At 40.6% G+C, this 20,647-nt stretch overlaps 1 protein-coding gene across 20 annotated transcripts in view; it reads left to right on the top strand.

Moving 5' to 3' along the window:
- LOC126919367 (bromodomain adjacent to zinc finger domain protein 2B-like) overlaps positions 1-20,647 on the top strand; it is a 211,586-nt gene that overhangs the window by 35,888 nt on the left and 155,051 nt on the right. For 19 of the 20 annotated variants that reach the window (XM_050728446.1, XM_050728452.1, XM_050728450.1 and 16 more), the window contains one exon: positions 17,362-17,422. The exons of the other annotated variant lie outside the window; for it this stretch is intronic. The gene's annotated coding sequence lies outside the window, so the exon portion shown is untranslated. The remainder of the gene's footprint in view (positions 1-17,361; positions 17,423-20,647) is intronic. 20 annotated transcript variants of the gene reach the window in all.

Genomic DNA, 20,647 nt, shown 5'->3' with positions numbered 1-20,647 from the left:
TTTTAGTGTCATGACAGACAATATTTTTAAAGATAGTGCAAGGATACATATTTATCCTTTAAAACTAAATAGCAGGACATTTTTTGGTAACACGGGACAAATATAAAATATTTAGAATTGTGAAATTGCTTTTTTGTCAAACATAGAAAATGCGACTTATTATGTTCTTCACCTATGATCTATGGTGTTCGAGTGGAATCGTTTTCGTAAACGCGAATCGACGAAAAATCAGTGTTTCGTTTTTATATCTCGAGAAATATGACACGAGAGAATTCTATATAGAAAAATAACATCGTCTTGAGGCGATTACATCGACTTATCAGGAAGAATGAAAAGAAAAAAAATAAAAAATAAATTGGAGAGAAAGGCGATGGAAAAGAGACGAAGTGATTCTAGGAGAGAACGTCTCCGCTCGATAAGACACTCTGCGTCCTCGTCCATCCTCACCTACCTCTCCGCTGAAATAAAGGAGAGAAGAAGAAGAAGAAGAAGAGACAAGGATGGATAGACCCGTTTGAAATAGTTCCAGCTACGAGTTCATAAATAATGAGTCTGTCGATGATTTTCGTCTTGGTAAATACTTCGGTCAGCTTATCAGAAATTTATTTTCCTAACAGTTTCTAGCGTCCATTAGATTAATTTTAATATTCTAAAGATTGGTATCGATCGTGAACGGAGATAGGCTTACGAAAGTATAATATTTGAACATGTACCATCACAGAGATCTTTCGTGTATTTACTGTGTGTATTATATTAAAGATTTTTAAATCTCATTAGCATCGTAATAAGACACGACTATGGTGTCATGGTTGTATTGGTGAAATTTGAAACAAATTTGAAAAATCTCACAACACTTGCTACAAATATATTTAATAAAAAATTAGTATACGACGTAAACAGTTGTCTTAAGTATATAACTAGACCTATTGATATAATGAATAATTTAATAATAGAATAAATCCTTTTATGATCATAATAGGTCCTAACATTGTAATTTTATATATTGATTATAATAGCGGGAAAATAGGCGGAAAATTGATCAATATAAAAATGATAGTCAAGTGCCATTACAATAATGAAATTTCAAAGTGTGGAAATATAACACACGTGATATATTCGTATTATATAAAATATTATAAATATATAATAATAATAAATAAAAAACCTATAAAAGGTTTCTACAAATGTTGGAATATATTCATTAGCAACTGTAGCGCTATGTAACTCATGAGCAACCATATATTACCGATGCTTAAGTCGGCTGCTTATGATTCCTTTGCTGCATCTTTATGAAATTTTTAACATCATTACGATAACGGTGCGCGGTGATTGATACGACAACCGTATTAATTAGAAGCGTTGCACTCGCACCTTTGCCATCGATTGGCAAAGGCGCGCGAGCATACAGATCCGCGACTGGAAAATCTTGGAAAAGTTCAATTAATTCCCCCGGTCTAACCATCCGCGCGGCTCATTTTGTCCGTATACGATCGCGTTACGGTTTAATCGATGACTACAATAACGATCGCTTGTTATACATACACCGGGGCCTGTTCAATCAGTCTCGAAACAGATAGTATCGCGTTTGGTACGGGCAAACGTCGCACGGCATTATTTCCGATCTCGTTACTATATAAAACACATTGTATACGCGGAATTCTTTATATTAGGTGTATAGCTTTATATATGAATTCCTTCTCACAAGTTCGCGTTAATTCCCGCATCGATAGAAGGCGATAACCTAAATCAGCAGCTTCTAGAAATTCACCGCCTCTGTCTCTGTCTGTCTCTCTCTCTCTCTCTCTCTCTCTCTCTCTCTCTCTCTCTCTCTCTCTCTCTCTCTCTCTCTCTCTCTCTCTCTCTCAACGAGACCATCGAAGGATACAGAGACTTCACAAATTGTCATTTAAAGATGTCGCTTCATTCGCAAAACACCACGTAGATTTCGAAAATCTTCATTCAAAGAAATTGTGTTACCGAATGACGCGAGAATGAGCAGGAATGAACCTTCTGAAAAATCGATGCGATCGACAGCCACGTAAAGCGCGTAAAATTTTGTCGAGGTGTACTCGCTGTACACGCGTTCGGTAGGCAAGGCCTACCGATAGTATCGATAATTGTATAACGAAGCGGCAATCGAGGCGGTATGAGAGGCAGACACAGCCACGATTCCAGAGAGAAAGAGATAGAGAGGGAAAGAGAGAGCAGAGAGAAGAGAAAACGTGGTCGGACGACGATGGACGGAGTAATATATAACGGGTGGCCGGATCGTAGCTCCTCGCGTTTGCCGTCTCTTATTCGCGGTGGGTCATTCGGTTATTTATGGCCTCGTAGTTGCCAGCAGCGCGGGGTTTGAACGATGGCCGGCGAGGGGTTGCTACGTAGCAGCAGGCGAGCGCTGCGCTTTGATGCCGCGAAAGGGGGAAAAGGGTGGCGATTTCAGGGGGAGGTGGCGGCAGAGGCTGACTCTCTTTACGTGCGCCTGTTTTTGCCTGTGTGTGTACGTGCGTGTACGTGCGGTGTGTGGTGTAGTGTGCACGCGCAAGAGAGCAAGAAAGAGGGCACACGTTCGTTGGACGAACGAACGAAACGAACGAACTGAACGGTAGAGGGAGAGTTGGCCAAGCTTGTACAGCGTGTGTAGTGAAGTCTATAAAGGAGCGCTTTATTGATCTCAGTTTGAACGCACGCTAGGATACCGATATAGTCCTCTGGCCGCGCTATAACGCCGCAACTCACTCTGAATAAGGGGAGTTCTTGAGATACAGGGTGTGTCTGATGGCCGGTGCGCGCTTTCTTCGCAAATGCCTGGATAATGGCGAGAGCCAGGCAAACCCGCTTGTCGTCAAACTGGCCTGCGTGACTGGCTCCCCCAACGAACCCTGGAAAAATTATGTGCCGTCGCGATCTCGCCTGGAACGCCGCGAACGCTGCTCCGCGGTCTCGATCACGCGCGCTCCACAAAGACTATCAGCTCTCTCGGCTTCTACCGCGGCCCTGCTCTCTTTCGCACTCTCTCTTCGCGCCGGGGATCTGGTCGATAAGACCAGCCCGATAATTTTGCGCGTAGCTTTCGCGACGATATCGGAATTCAACTGTCGGATATAATATTAACTGTTCGTATCGCGGTCCATCTTTCGGCGGTATTGTTGTTGCGTGTCGCTTTTCAAGGATAGGATTGCATCTCTTTCGGATCGATAGTGAGCTATGTCTACTGGAGTATTCCGAGCGGTACGTTTGGATTTAGAAAAATTCACTTGCTGACGTTAAGGCTAATTGGTACGAAGTAGAGAACTGCGTTGTGCGTTTTAATATGTTTCGTGGAATCGAATATGAAACTTTAATGTTCACAGTTATATATGGAAATCATTGTTTGATCGGATTTTATATCGCCATCGTTTAACATTCGAATTATTAATAAATACGTCAGATTAACTCCGTACTATTCGCAGAACTGTGACACATAGCCTTTTTTGAATCCCCGGATTCTCTAAAATTTCCACAGTTATTTTCATTTCGTTCCAGCTATATGTGTCGTCATCCTATAGATGTTACTATTTTTACAGATATTAGCGTGTCATTTTTATTCTATTTCTATTTTTATTCCTCCTTTTTTTGTTACGCAAAGCTGTCTTCTATCGAAGGAAGTCGAATTCTCTCGGTGTCAGAGTTCCAATAGAATTGTTCGAACGCAGACATTTTTCTAAGTCTCAATTTCATCACGGTAGAATGTATCCCAGGATGGTATTGCCCATGATCTAATAGATTATTTCCCATCGCTGATCCGGAATGGACGCTGTCCGCGAAAGCAGTTGCAACTGAATCGGAACACCAAGAAACGTGTATGTGTCTACAGAGATCAGATAGTCGCCAGGAACCACTCTCAAGAAAGTGATCACCGGTGACCACTCGACAGACATGGTGCTCGGTACTGTAGAGCTATTTTTCGGCCACCCTGACACCTGTAGAAATTAAAGAAGTTAATTAGAGTGCCGTGAAGAATGCATGTTCACTTATCTTTCGGTAAATGTTGGAAAGCAGTGGAACAGTTCCTACTTGTCGACAATTATTCCGCATTATCTTCGCAATCAAATTGATTATTTTTTAATTAAATAGGTAATTTATGTTAATTTCCATTCATTTTAATCCTGATTTTATGTATAATATTATCATTGAAAGTACGTAATATTAAAGCGGTAATTAATATATTATTGCAGAAATTTCAATAATTGACAATAAATAGCGTATAAATCAATTGAAAGGCAATATTCACATAAAGTATCCTAAAGCCAGCCTTGATGCTTTATCGAAAAATTTGCAACAGTATATATATCTTATAATTCTGAGAATCATTGCGTTAACAGTAATAATTTTAATTAGGACCTATACTGCAAAAGTTGTTAAACGAATTCATATCACCAATTTCTGAAACATTTCTCCAACCTGATACGCATATACGCTTTCATGCATGTTTTACGCACGATTACTCGACTCTAGATGTGTTTTCGGACCAGTAGTCGTACAGAATCGAAATATCGGCGAGCAGTGACTCAAGATTAATAAGAGATTTTTGCTAGTCGCTGCACAAACAACGCACGCTGGAATAGATCGACTATACATATGTATAAACTACTCGAGCACTCGATTTCATTATCCTTCACAATGCTTCCATTGCTCATAGCAAAAATTGATTGATTCGTGGAAATCGGTTTGAAAACTCGGTTACAATGGCGTCTATGAGCACTTTGATAGCGAAATTGCACGTTATATCGATAAATAATTAATCCACGATCAGAAGTATGTCACGTTCACACGTCACTTTGCAACATAGTTCAGATTTTCCTCGCTGTTGATTGGACCCCATTACAGACGAATCGTTTGTGTAAATACATACTAGCATTTGCATCATTCGTGGTTAGCCACAATGATCTCGTATACGGCGAGGCGAGCCATTGGGCCTTTCTTTTAACGTCAACGTTACGTACATACGTACATACATACATATATCGTCTCATTTATCCTCTTTTTATCTCACAATTTAGGTACAACTTAAAATGTGAGAAAATTTGTTATTTAGAAAATGATAATTTAAAATGAATTTTATTACTATATATATATAGAATTGTATTTTTATTATTTGTTTATTATTGCTTAGTCCGTGCCTTTTGGCTTTGGACGAACTTTCGGCTTTACGTCTCCTATGTCTATTTCTCTTCTTACGTGTCTACCTCCCCTCTTATCCACTCTATTCTATTGCACTCCCTTGATTATTCTATCTCTAAAAACTAATGACTAACAAACTATTGCAACTTTGGGCTTTTGCCTCCTTGCTGTGCTTCCTTCCTGTCGTTTGCCCTTCTCTTCTCTATTATTGCTTTCAGTTCTGTTAAACCTTCTCCAGTCTCATTCAGCGTTTTTCCTATGTTCTTTGGTCCTCCTGTTATTTCACATTCTTCTATTACATGTCTCAGGTCTTCTTCTTTCCTTCTACATAGTCCGCTTCTTTTTTCTCTCCCTTCTTTCCAGTGTTCCCTTGCTTTGGTCTCGTTTCCACATCTGAATTCTGCCAATATTCTTCTGTTCTTCCACTTCATCCCCCCTTCTAAGTACTTTGGTAATTTTTCTTTGGCGATATTTCCGTAGTGTGTATTATATTTGGATTCTCTTATCCTTTTGCCCCTCTCTTTTGCTTCTCACTTTTTTCTATCTTCTATAATTTGGTCAACTGTCATCCTTCATCTCTTGCTTCTATCTGCGTCCCTCCCTTTCTCACCTCTTCTAGTATCTTCTTTCTCTTTCTTGCTCTTTTCTCTTCTTGGCCATTTCCCCAGTTTCTCTCCCTTTCCTTTATACACTCCCTTACTAGTTCCTATATATAGAATTGTATAATATTATATAATTTCGAGATAAGCGGAATTTGAGCAATTTTCATCTGATTGCTGGTAATTGGGCACTAGAAAAGACACGCTGCGCGCCAGTATAGGCAATGGGAAAGATGTATATGTATGCAACGAGATTGTAAAATCGATGAGAAGCTAAAACTTGTATATTTTAAGAATTGAAACAGTTTGAGACATTTCGATGAACTGTAAGCTTCTTTTTTCTTTCAAAAGTATACATCTTAATCTTTAACAACTGCTGATTATTTTTTCTCATATAATTCTTATTGACCAAGAAGCTACAAGAGATTAATATCGTACAATTTTAATGAAAAAACTTCTGATTTCTTATCCTGAAGTACTATACCTATTCGAACGCTTACACTTATAAATTTCAATTAATAAAATGAGGCGTGCTAAACTAATTTTTTAAAACAATTTGTTAAAACAATCTATAGTGACGGGGAAGTGTCAAGATTATATGAATAAAATTTGAAAACGATTCAATAATATACACAGAAGTTATGATACATTTAATAGAAACATTCATGACAAGTGTTTCACAAAAGTACTCGAACGCTGTTGATAGTTTTTCATGTTCCTTCGCACCGAATGTAAACATCATTGCTAAATAAAAATATTGGTACGTTCACTTGATGTTAGGATACCGTTTTGGTAACAGCAACGTATGTATGTAAAAGTGTGCCTACACAATTTTAGAACCGTATACACTAACCTTAATTTTATTAAGCTATTCGCTTTAAGCAGGTTCAGACACATATTACTCTTGATATTCCTATGTCAGAAAATTGACTAGGGCTATGTCAGTGAGTGTCGCCACTTAAAGCTTCAATTTACGATCTTGCTATATCGGTCTCGTCAACTATACGTGGCAAAAGTCGAGCAGTCGAGGTCGATTCGTGAGACGTTGTCGGGTGCTCGAATTACGTTTGGTGTATTTCGTTTCTTGCGCGATTGCGTCCGAAAAATGCGAGCCGTTTCACTCGGTCAACGTGTTTCGTAAGCGCATATCGCGTGCGTGACAGGGCTAAGAAACGCTACTCTCGCGACAGCGATTCTTGACCATAGATTCGTATCTGTATATAAAACAAAAATACTTTGCACGTCTATAATGACTATAATGATCGTTCTAATGTAAACGATATCCTTCGATTTATATTCCGTTCCAACTGTGGAAAATTGAATATACGATTCATGAAAGTGGAGGTAAAAGTCTGAAGGATGACATATTTGTGAAAGTTCAGATGAAACATTTTGTTTCGATATCACGGCTCGTCTGTCGCGGAAAACTCCATAGGCGTGTGGAATTTATCGGTGTTAATCCATACGATATCTGTTCGTCGATAACGCGTTTCCAATACTCTGGCATAAATATGAGAGAGCTCTAGATTCTTACGTATCTGTTGCCGCTTTAGAATTTCCCTGTCCGTCATTGTCGATTTATTCGAATTCGAAGAGTGAACATTTTCATGAATATACGAGTTTACCTTTTCCAATAAACCTGTAGCTCCTAATATTTTTCTAAGTCATCGCTCTTCTTTATAGAAGACAAATAATCTGTGATATTCTTCGTGTACAGAATACTTTTAACGAATTAAAGAAGCTATTAAAAATAAGTATTTCAGGATATAATTCTAATTTGATCGTTTCTCATTAGGCTCGGATCTTGTTAAACTATACGGATATGACTATACGGATATGACTATACTTATAACTACACGGATATGAATGCCGTGCTGGTCAGAATTAATTTTCATTCCACGAATACTAATTCAATTATATCAAAGAAAATACCTAAAGAGTGAAAATAAAATTTCGCGTTTCTACGTCTTTTGTCATTGTAGATTATTCCTTGTTAACATAATAAAGAAAGACAACTTAACTGCACTAATTTGCAAAGTCTTATTGAAAGTCTTATGCAAAACGTATTGGCTCAGAATAATGTAAATATAATCAAGATGCTTCTTTGTTTTGGTAGCTGTGAGTAAATATTGGATCGGCAATTGAGTGATTGCGGATCATTACCACCTAATTACAAAATCCGCAATCACTTAGTTGTCAACCCAATATACGACCGCAAGTGGTTAATACCTAATTAGCGTCTAATTTGTTGTGGAAATCGTTCGATGTCATTAAGGCTTAATTAGTAAAAATCTGCAACTAAAAATCATCGCGACACCCCAGCAGAAAACACTTCGCGACCCCTAAAGACACTGCGTCCCTCATATTCGGAACTCGGGCAATGAACATTCCTTGACATCGACATTATCGCGATCGTGGAAGATGGGAATATTTCTTCGTTTCATCGCGTCACTTTTCTTCGAAGCGATGGTGTCACGATGAATCTTAACGTACTTCCCGACCATCGCGCTCTATGTTAATTCACGACAGATCTAGGTGGCATTTTGCAGCGCCGCGCGGCCGCTGTGACATCGGCACCGTTGTATCGCGCCACACGAACCTTCATGGCACGATAATAAGAGCTGACTGTCGGCTCGTTTATATCGTGTCATGGTCAAAGCTTGCGAGGGTCAAAGACACAACTCGTCAGACTCTGCGAATGCTACTGTGTGACGTTACATGGAACAACACGTACACGGGCTAAGGAGGTAAAAGAGCCGTCATAGCTCGCAGAAATGTCACGTCGACATGATTTCGCAGCCGTGTTACGTCAGATAAACGGAAATTTTCATCCGATACAGTCGTGGACAAACTTTGTCTTGTCAGCAACCATAATATCAAAGATTTTTCACAGTATCGTTCATTGCAAACGTACTTACTTGTGAGGCATTGAAAACAGAAAGTGGATTCATCCTAACACAACAAACTGAATACATAATTCGTTAGCCAAAATAGATGTAACCGCGAAATATACGTATACATAGTAAATTAGTGCTATAACTTTACATTCAGAGAAAACGTGGCTTAGTCTACTTTTGCTGCTAATGTCTCAGTTGAAATTATTTGTTAATTATATGTAAACTTGTTAACGATATTTAAGAAATACTGTAGAGGTGTTGTGGAACGAACACCTGTGGTACAACTGTAATGAGTTACACTGTAATGGGATATTGTTTGAAAAGATTCTATAGCTTAAAACGTAGACTAACATCAACTCTTTCACCCATTCTAAAACAAATGCTGTTAGATCTTTCTTTCGATTTCTATTAATATTTGTAAACTTAATGAAAGTTGGTGTGGCGCGATACAACAGTTTATGATTATTCTCGTTTCTTTTCAAATTTAAACGATAAATCAAGCGATGAGTCGGCAAAAAGTGGCGGTTTAAACGCGGCGCGGATCGTTCTGTTGTAATTCACGGGAATTACGAACGGCAGCTTGCGCTCATTACGGATTAATAATTTATTTCGGGACCGTCTGTCTCATATTGGAAAGCAATTGTCGCGGGTAAAACAAAGCGCGAACTGCCACATTCTTTTTTGTCCGCTTGTGCGTCGCAAACACATGCAATTATACCTACGAGCGTGTTATTTCCGTGTATAATCCCGTGCCGTCCAGGCGAGCGTGTACCTCGCGAATTAAAACTATCCCTGAACGATGATTACACGCAAATGGCTACTGCCTACGTTATACAACCAATACGCGATCTTTCTTTCTTTAACACGTTGACTGTCACGCGTGTTTTCAAAGAAATCTCCGTCAGGCCACGCGTGCAGCAGTACCAAGCGTTCTCTGCTAGGTGCTCCCATCGATATTTTAGTAACGCGAATCGCTCAAGCGATGGTCTCAAGAATGATCTCTCGTTTTGTTTGTTCGCAACATTGAAACCACTAGCTGTTGTCGAATATAATGAAGGAAAGTGTGGTATAGATTATTCCAACCAAATGGTTTCCTATGCCACCACAATTAGAAAAGGAATCAAATGGCACAGAAAACTTGGCATTCGACTCCTTTTGGGAATTTCTGTTGTAAACGCTTTGATGGTTTACAAAATTGCAACGAGAAAGAATATAAATATTAGAATATTTAGACAATTATTGGTTGCAAAATTATTAGGGTTGTCTGAAAATACAAAAAATCCTTGTCTTTCGACGGAGTCGACATAATATCGCCGTTCGGAGAAATGATTCCGGAAGAAGCATTAGACGCGCATGCAAATTATGTTATGCGAATAAAAGACGTCGAATGGACCGAACAAAAGCACAAAAGAATTTGAAGAAAACAACAACTCATTGTCCAAATTGTCCCGACCAACCTCAGTTATATATAGAATGCTTTAAAGTTTTACATTCTAAATAATTTTTTAATAAACCATTTTCGTATTACTTTTATAACAATTCAACGGTTTTGTTATTATGGAATATCCTTTCAAATACCTACGACGATCCTTCGCAAGTAGTCAAATAAGCGACACCCGGATATGGGCTAGGCGGCTCGACCAGAAACTTTGCTGACACCCGAATACGGGTTTTGTGGTAGTCAACGTGCTAAAAATCTACTTATTCGCTATGGCAATGTTATTTATTGTAAAAAAAGAAGGCAGGATGGGGTTGATATATGATTGTTAAGGGTATTAATCCTTTGCACTCGGAATTTTATTTCAATTTCATTAGCAGCAGCTGCCAACGCTTTTATGTGTTTTACTTGACATTTACTTTGACTAAAAAATAAGACAATTGAAATAAATAAAGGAAGAGAGAAATTCACTTAAATACCAGTTTGGTTCACACTATTGTTGTATTTTGTAACTTTTAAGCGTACGATATATCTTGAAATAATTTCCAGGATGCAATCCTGCTTTTCTTTCGCACGTTTCACCAAAAAAGCTGGGACTCGACAAAGGAACTCCTGAGATAAAAACTGACGTCGAGTCACACTCGACATAGCAGTGCAAGAGGTTAACATATTTGTTGCTACTAGAAATTCATAAAAGAGATAGATATTATGTGGCATAGATTCGTGTTCTCAACTATGCGTATGCTTATCGCATACGTAATCATCATTGTTGATTATCGCATGCGTGATCGATCAAGATCTCTAGTTTTAAAATGAGGTTTCTAGTCCACAGTAGACCATTGTAGTCAAATGATACAAGTTCAACGATCTGTTCTACCCGGACGCATACCGATGACCTGTACCGACTTTTTACACTGTTTCAAAATCGTATACAGCGGATTTTTGGGGAATGCAAACACGATGATCCGGATGGTGGCGTATTTCGTCCTCGTAATTAACAGCTGTCGTAAACGTGTGATAAAGGAGTGGCGCGGGGGTTAAAAACGTGGCAGGATGTGGTTAAACCTTTAAATTGGGGTTTCTTCGCAGGCAATCTTTTGATATATACAGACTCGGTGGCGAAACGGTAGACGCGACGCACGATAAAAATAAATTACGTGATATTTCTTTTCCGCTCTTCGTCCGCAGGGATGTAATATATCGCGACCGCCGGGGGTGGATTTCTCGGGTTACAAATTCTTTATCGCCGCGACATTGTTGCACGTTTTATTTCCATGTCACTGGAGCAAATCAATGGGTGTTAACATTAAAAGCCGACGATACATTGACGGTGCAGAGTTGATGGCTAAAGAGAGGACCGAGACAAAAGAGGATCAAAGATCGCTTGTTACGATCGTATTATGTAATATAAAAATTAAAATCATTGGATAATTGAATCATAATATAGAATATCTATTTCTTTTGGTCGAAGTGGATATGCTTTTCTCGTCGGAGTAAATGCATCGACTCTGCTACGGTCTTCAAATTTTTATGTATTTAATATAATATCTGTTTCGACGAAGCAAAATGAATTTTTATGTTCAAGGAGAATTAAATTCAACTATTAAAATATCGTTTAGGAACAGAAAAACACGATTAGGTGGAAAATGATTCGCAGAATGCAACAGAGTTGATCGAAGTAGCATATAAATAGGTACATATTCTTCTTATTGTTAGTATATGAATTGTTTAGTCCCACTCAGTAGCTACATCGATCAACTCCATAAATAGAAAAGTAGAAAACGATGATGATGTCAGTAACATCATTTTTCAAAATGCACCGTGGTGTTTATCGTTATTTGTACCATTTTCTCGAGTAAATTTATCGAAATCAGTCATTCATTTTTTTTTTTTTTTTTTAAGAATTAAATACAAATGCTATTCCTGAATGAAGCAATTAAGAAATGTACAAAAAATGTAAATATCGATCAGTTTAAAGCTCGGGAGCCTCGATGTGTAATCTACGATCTAATAAAAATCATATTCACCTTGAACACGCGAGATGTCCAAACGATTTTTCAGGCAGCCTATTACACGAACGTACGGGAACGATTTACGAAAAAGCGTAACAGCGTTCGTAGCGCTGAAAGACTGGCACCTTTGCGTTAAAACCGTTTTCCACGGATTACAGGAAATTACATGTAAAGAGTTTGCCAGAATGTATCCGCGAGAACGATCAAAGCTACAGAAGCAATTACTTCTCACCTGTATGAAATTCGTCATGTTCGTGCGATTTTCCCCATCTGTTTGTCTGCTTTTTAATGGCTCTTCGATACCAGTTCGCGATTACTTTATTGCATGGCATTATCATATATTAATATGCCGCGCTAACGATCGGAAAACAAATCGATGGACGCGGGCGGCGATTATGCACTCATGAAAGTGATCTACGCGGTGTGTTTGTGCACGCGCGCAAAACCTGATTGCTCTAACTGAACAACAAGCGATTTGACCGATATTATACACGACGACTACGTGTCTGTGCGCACGTGTAGCGTAACTATGATTACACATGTACTACTCCAATTGCATTCATTCATAAGTTTCATATTCGTGACAGAAACGATATATCGTGTATAAATATGTATGTATATGTACATATATCGTAACATATGTACGTATATGGGTATTGTAACAATCGATTCGTTCCATAGACCATCAAGGTTTGTTCAACTTAGACTCTGCTTTTATTTTCTTTTCTTGTTAATTGTTTGTTTATCTGCACATTCATTTGTCTTTTTCGACTTCACGAGCACCGATTCATTGATATTTGCGTAGTCATTATTAGATGATTGATCTTCTTCTTTTTGCAATTTTCAAGGTGCATTGTGCGTAATTCCACGGAAATCAAGAAAAAAATGCCTTATCGTATTCCCTTCTGGCGGTCTCTTGCTTCCGTTTTCCGATGGTCGTCTTATCGCTACCGGTTATTTATGGAAATCATTGCGACTATAGAGTCGAAGTTTTCGTTTCGCCATTTTACTGCTCTGCTTTTATATACTAATTAACTTGACCTGATCTAAATTATTGAACATCCACCGATTCTTCTTTTCATTCGATATAATATGAATGCTACCTATACAGTGCTAGAGGGAAATGTGATTAGACTATGGTTACAGTTAATGCGTCTTCTGATGAATGAAACATCCTAAGATTAAGATGCATATACTGGTAAGATTTATGTATTTACATCATACATGACATATTTGATTGTTTCGACGTATTCGTCATATAATTCGTTATACAGGCTCCTACGAATATGATGGTATTTCGTTCTCCAGATGTTCCTTTCGTCAAGACACGCACCCACCATAATCATAGTCCAGATTCACTTCAATCTCGCACAATGTTCCACCGTAGTGTACTATTGGACAAAATGGTCACATACTTGTGTATACTAATTGAGCTGTCCTCTGAGTGAAATAGTCTTCACAGTCTTCTTTCCGTCTCCCACAGTACATGCGCTCCTGTCTATCACAAACGTTAATTAACATCATCTCCGATGTTAACAACGCGTATCGATATCCAGCTCGTAGCTCGACAGACCATTAGGTTTCGTATTTTACCTTTACCTTTTTACACGTCGCCTTTCTTCCAAACTCTATCTCGTACACCATCTCCGTTAGTCTAGTATCGTCGTTATCCTAGCAAGTCTTTCACTCGGATACTTTCTTTCGCCAAGTCTCGTAGCCGTCCATCATTTTCTCGTATTAATTATCGAGGCTCTTTTATCCGGCGCATCGGAATTTTTGGTACTGCTTTCGTGGCAGCAGATACAGCGAAGAGGTAAAGAGGAAGAAGAGGAGAGGGAGAACGCAGCAGAGGCTTTCAGGCTCGTTCTTCCGGTGCAACAACCCGGAATGCCTTCAGATCTCGTCCGCAAACGACGTCCGTCTTGTACGTGTCGGTACGTTACGGGCCATATCTCGTTCCCCTTAAGCCCCGTGCGCGTTCCATCCCCCGATATACCAATTCCACCCAGTGCTTTGCGATGGAACGTGAACTCGCTTCTGAGCCTTTCTCGTGTCTCATACACGCCGGGACACACGGAACGAGCCAGCGGAGAATCGGTTAGAGGAGGACCCGCACAGCGATAGAGCGACCGAGTAAGCTGCGAGAGAGATGACAAACGAGCGGCTCGCGATGGATAGAGAGAGAAAGAGAGCGAGATGAAACGAGAGAAGAGACGAGGCCAGGGAAACGTCGAGCAGGAGGAACCGGGCCGTGGAACGTGCACGCGGGAAAGAGAGCTCCTACCCGAACACACATCTACGGTTCTACACACACGGAGAGGAGAACGCAGAACGAGAACCGATGCGGCTGTCGCGAGGAAGAAGAGTCGACGGGGGCAGGGAAGGCGGTTGGAGTGTCAGGAACGAATCCAGAGGGGGATAGAGAGAGAGATAGAGAGGGAGAGCACGAGCGAGCCCGGCGATGCGACGGACGGTGCGAACGTGGAAAAGAGAGAAGAGGAAGAGCTTGGAGAGAACGAGAGCGCGCATTGTAAACGAGAAAGACGGCAAAGAGAGAAGGACGAACGGAGCGAATCGAGAGAACGAGCATAAGCGAAAGAGGATCGAGAGAGCGCGTATATATGTGCATCGCGGACGAAGAATAAAGAGAGACGACGGCAGAGGCGAGCAAAAGCACGAGTGAGAAAGAAGAAGCGTAGCTACAGCTATACAGCTACAGAGAGGAACGAGGGACACGGCCAGATAGAACTCGAGCTTCGAAGAGTAGTAGCGCGTGCTCACAAACTCAGCCAGCGCCTCTCGCACAGCGTGTGTCTCCCCGACGTCCCCCTCCTCTCCTCCCTTGATCCGCCGGTGGTACGCTTCTCTCCTATGCTCTACTACGCGCGTTCGTCGTCGTCGTCGTAGTCGTCTCACTCATCTCTTGGCCCCGCGTCCGCCTAACCAACCTCATCCCACCTAGCCTTTACCATTTCCTCCTCCTCCTTCTCCTCTCTCTTTTCCCCGTTCCTGCCACGCTCTATCTCGGTCCGCTGCTACGCTTCTCTCCCGGTCCACCCACCCACCGACCCACGAAACCGCTCGTTCCCGCGCGTCGACTCACCCCACGTACACCAGAGGCTCACTCCCTATTACTCGGCTCTGCTGCACCGTTCTCTCTTTTTCTTGCCCTCCGCGTTTCTTTTTCTTCCTTTCCTCCGTCACCCTTTCTCTACCGGTTATGCTCCCTTCGTTTACGCGTTTTCTTTCTTCGCGTGACGCGAAGAAAGGTATACATAAAGAGAGGTACAGGGGAGAAGTAATCTTTTCCCGCGTTCTCTCGTGGCTCTTCTTCGTTCTTTCGATCTCTTCCCATCGCTTTCCATCTCTTCACCCTTTCGCGTCGTCCTCCTTCAACTCGCCACGACTTCTCTTCGTTCGTGTCACCGATGTTCGGTCGTTGGTTCGCTCGTTCAACGGCTACAAGCAGCATAGGCGTCCAGAGCCGGCCGACGCGACCGACAGCCAGCTCTTCGCGATTATCTTTTGTCCGATCGTATATACGTGCGTGTGCACGTCGCTCCGCAGTACGCTTGTTGCGCGCGGGATGAAAGCGCGAGCAGAGAGGCGCACGCAGTGGATACCGGATACACATGCTCGTTTTAGTTTCTCTCCTCCATGCATCTGTCTTCCTCTTCGTCGTCGTGGTCGACGTGCTCGTTCGTACTTCTCGGTGCTCTCCATCGCCGTCGTCGTCGTCGTCGTCGTCGTCGTTGGCTCGTCGTTGGCTCGTCGGTCGTCTGTATGCATGTATCTGCGAGTGCCGCCGCCAGCGTAGCGCCACGCCGCGACGCGACGCGACGGCTAGAACGAGACGAGCTTTATATTATCGTCGCTCCCGGCGATGCCGCGCGTAGCACGGGAACCAGTAGCGGTAGCGGTCTGCTCTTCTTGCGGCGCAACAGAGAAAGATGGAGCTCTGGAACGATGGAAAAAGAGGTGCAGTGGGAAACAGGCAACGATATAGAGAGAAAGAGAGAGAAGACGGAGAGTGAGAAGGAAGGAGAACGCGGCGAGTCTGGAATTTTGCACAGCTCTGCGGGTCTCGATGGCCGGGAATATGGGTATTATCGGTGGGATGCTTTTTGAAACTGTAGCTCGTTTGGTCCTCTTTCTCCTCTCGCTACTCCTCCTCTCCATCTCCACCTGCATATCCTCCCACCTCCTCCTCCACCATGGCGCTCGGCTCTTCTAGGAGGTTGTAATTATTTGCGCGCGTGTGTGTAGGCGCGTTACGCGGTCGCGTAGTTCGATACAAAAGTAACGCTGTCGGGCATGCGGCAAATCGGCGGTTCGTCGACTCGACATCGGTTTCGTATAACGTATCTACAATATAGATAGAGACGTACGTATCTTGCTGTGTGTACGAATGTGTTGAGCACGGTGAACGAGATATATGCTCGAACGAATCTTTATACCTGATAGCTTTTGGTTAAGCCGCGTGTGTACGCTCGCATTCGCGTGCACGCATGGACCATCCGTAATTACAGGGAATATCGCGTCGGCGTTTAAAGCGCGCTCTAAACCGAGACAACGCTAACCGAACGGTACTTTACGAAGACCTTAAAACCACGGGACATACCGGCAACTATAAATAAGGCGAGGCGCGCGAGTAACACGCGCGTGCTTTCGTGCATGCCCACAGCATGGTATAGGATATAAGTACGCGCATAGTGAAGCAAAACCTAACCTAAACGCTAATTGAGAAGCTTTCTGGGAAACGTAGGGCAAAGTGGGCATTTGGGTAACTTGTATTGGAAGTTTTAGTTTTAATATTTTTAATATTAACTACGTTTGTGAACACCATGATAAGTAGATTTTTATACATTTTCTGATATGAACGTTACAATATTAAAATTATCGAAACGGAAATTGTGACTGATATCAGATTTTTGTTTTTGCAAATACTACAAAATATAGTTGTTTTTGCTATATATATATTTATAGAGAGAGATTTTTAGAAACAATTGATTTTAACTATTTTTAAAAGGCGTTAGTTGAACACAATGGCAAGTGTCAAATGGAAGGTGGATTTTGAACATACACAGGTCGAGAATACACTGACAAGTAGATTTAGCGAAGGGTAACGCGCGCGCGTCTAGTTTGCTTCTCCTCGCCTTTGCCAGCCCGTTTCGCTCGCTACTTTATGATTTACTATCGTGCCGTTATCCGGTGCACACTCAAGACACGTTTCTTTCTGTTTGATTCCGCAGGAGTTGGAAGTGACGAAGGAAGTTCCTAAGAGGTTCCGGTACAATGTCGACAGCCTACAGGGTGAGTTACTTAAAATCGTTCAATTGTTTTTTATTCGCGCATATATTTCAAAAGTGTCATAACTCAAAATAATTCAGTTTTGTGTTAAAAGAATATGAAAATCGCCGATAAGGGATTTCAAACGAAAAATTACGAAAGCATTATTTGACCATTCTTCAGAATGTACAGTAGCCACAGTATTGTTTATACTAGAATTTATTTCTTCTGTTAATATTATTTATTTAGTAAATAACTTTTTCTGTAAACTTCCAAATAGTTTTTCGTTTTTCTTGCGAAGCTTGTTTCAGTTTGTGCGAGTTCACTTTTGAGATACACGCGCGGTATATGTACCTATCGTGTATACGGTAAAATGGGTCAGACCACAGGAAAGTGTAATTTAAAATAAAACACGGAGCTCAATTTTCTAAATAAACATCGAGGTTCCAGAGATTAGACCGTAACCGTTATTATATTTTATTAAAAGGAAAATTTCAACCCTCGAGCCGTGTATCGGTTCTTATTACGAAAGCTTAAATATTTTCAACCAGTTTTTGAGTGTATTCTGGCGAACTTAAAATTTGGCTATCCTTGCGGTAATGACCGCCACGAGACGATCGGATTAAGTTTATCAGATGTTTCTCGATGGATACTTAGCACGTTAGCGGCGGTGAACTCGCGATAACGGTTTTCCATGCTTCGTTTGTTGCGTGTAAATCACCCGTTCCGTGGCCACGTATAATTTGTACGTTATATGCTCGACACTCGGCAACCCTTTCTATGAATACCGCTTCATCGTTCGTGGACGCGTGTATATGCGTATAAACGTATGTATGTGTATTTGTGTGTAAACTCGCGCGCGCGCATCAACTCCCCTCCTTTAGCTAGCGCAGCCTCGTTATCTGTGCGAGAAAGCTCGATTGATGTCGTTTCACGCACCGACGATCTTTTTGGATTTTGTATCAGTGCTAGCAAAGGGATGAGAGGGAGTCTAGGTCGAGATTAATGCGAGGATATTTTGCTGGCAATTAGCGAAAGTGGAAAGTTCCGTTTCCCGGTGCAACTACCATGACAGGATTTTCCAATTTCGTCAACATCGTTTTCTGTAAACGTTGGTTTCTTGAGTTGGAACTTGGAAAGCATTTTTGAAGATCGTTTCCGAACAAGATTCGGAGTTAATGTATCTTTAACATTATCCGTAGATATTTGTGTTAATCCTTTCGCTATGATACCTTCAGAGTCCTTTAGGGTGAAAGGGTTAAAAGTTACGACGTTAAACGACGCGAAATTAATGTTTAAATTTTCCTTCAACCTCTATTAAAACTCTTCTAATTTTAAGAAACTGTGTCGAAATAGAAATGAAAGAATGATACCTCTTCTTATTGCATTCTACTGTATAATCCCATTATCTACATGCGTGTAATATATTTGTATTATAAATGTTCATAGAACTGTATCAGACGCTATTTATCAGAAGCATTTTCCCTTCTCGTATTTACGTAATAAGAGATTAAATATGCAAAACTCAGCGTTTCCTTTTTTTTCTTGGAAATAAATAAATCGTTGAAAGAAAAAAACAGAAAGACGATGGAACTGGAATATACTCGTTGCTGTGGCATTACGTTCCGTGGGCACGTCGAACTCCCGCGTGTCGTATAATTTGTCACCGGATGACGTCAACGGACAGTTCTGTTTCTTAGGCGGCACAAACGTACTTACGTGTGCATCGTGATTACTGCATATACGCTCATGCTGCACCTTGCGCATGGAAATACAGGAATACGAGGTAGCGTGTTCGCGAACTCACTGGAATGAGTCCACTCGCCTCGTTTCTCCAACGGCTCCGGTTCCTCGTCGCTGATCGAACGTTCCACCTACGCCCTTTCACCTTCTTTCTATCTTTCTCTGTTACTAGTGTAAATCCGCATTGACGCTTCCTGTCTTTCTCTAAAGGTGTGTTGCTCGCCGATATTCGCAAATTATTTGGATACTCTGATCAATTTATAGTAACAACAATTGGATCCGATCGATCTGTACAAATGAACGATGAATTAATTAATAATTAGAAATAGAATTTACTAGCTTTTTATGGTATCAGCAGGCTATAAATTGAAACTATCTGTTAGAAAACGTAACAGTAATATTCTTGACTATTTGCTGTATCATTATGTACTATATGTACCTACAATTACTGCTTAAACATTACGCTGCTTCTTGCATTAACTGGCAAGTTAAGTGAGAACGGTTTTTCTACTAATTTAGGAAAGCTTCTTCATCAGACTCGCAACTCGAAACCTGCGCGAAAGAATCTGCAAATAAGGAACTTGTCAAGTAACGAAATAGTTCTACAAAGCTTGTGTCACGTTCTATTTAGCTGCCGCGTTCGGTAGCGTTAACCGACGTTTAATGCAACTGGCAGTAAGTTCCACTTTCGGCTAACCTGCTATATGCGGGAATTTTGGCACGGAAGAAGATTAAAGTTGTTCGAAAGTAAATTAACAATATGTAATGATTTATTCAAATCTTACTCGATTTCGATGTTGACGATTGGCTGACAGACTGACGGATATAAAATTCTTCGGTTGACAAAGTGATAACTAACTCTTTGATAGACAATGATAATTATTCGGTTGACGAACGATAATTAATTATTGACTTCTTTGAGTCGCTACGTTTATTTATATCTGTCGGAGATGAAAAAACATCGGGCTCTTTCTTTTGAAAATGTTTGGGAAGATTCGCATTTAATATCGTTATGAAAACATAGTTCGATAAATTTATCGCGAGATATAGCTTTTAGCTGCTTTAACTGCCTTTCACTTCAAACACTATAAACGCGGTTTCGAATAAACGTTTCAAATTACCTTGATTTGAAAGAAATCACCAATTTTACTTTCGCGCTACGAATACACTTGACTATTAGGAATTGTTTGTTATTGCGTATTAGTTTTTAAAAATCAATTTAATCTTTTCACGGTACTCCATTATACGTAACTGTCACGATTACAAAGAAACACTGCATTTACATTTATTTGTATCTAATTTTTCAATGAAATCTTCTCACGTACATCTTGTCAAAAGTAAGCAACTGTTCGCATACTTTCGAATTAAAAATTATAATTAGATGTTATATTATGTACGTTCTTTGTATCCTACTATCTTCTACTTTCTACATTCATTTCATTTCAATATTTCAATTGTAGAAAGTATTTCAATGCCCATACATAGATATTCTAGCTATAAACATTT

This window comes from Bombus affinis, chromosome 8 (genome assembly GCF_024516045.1).
Source record: "Bombus affinis isolate iyBomAffi1 chromosome 8, iyBomAffi1.2, whole genome shotgun sequence".
In the NCBI taxonomy this organism is placed as follows: domain Eukaryota; kingdom Metazoa; phylum Arthropoda; class Insecta; order Hymenoptera; family Apidae; genus Bombus; species Bombus affinis.
Note: the sequence above shows the minus strand (reverse complement) of the source record. Positions and strands in the feature narration are given on the sequence as shown.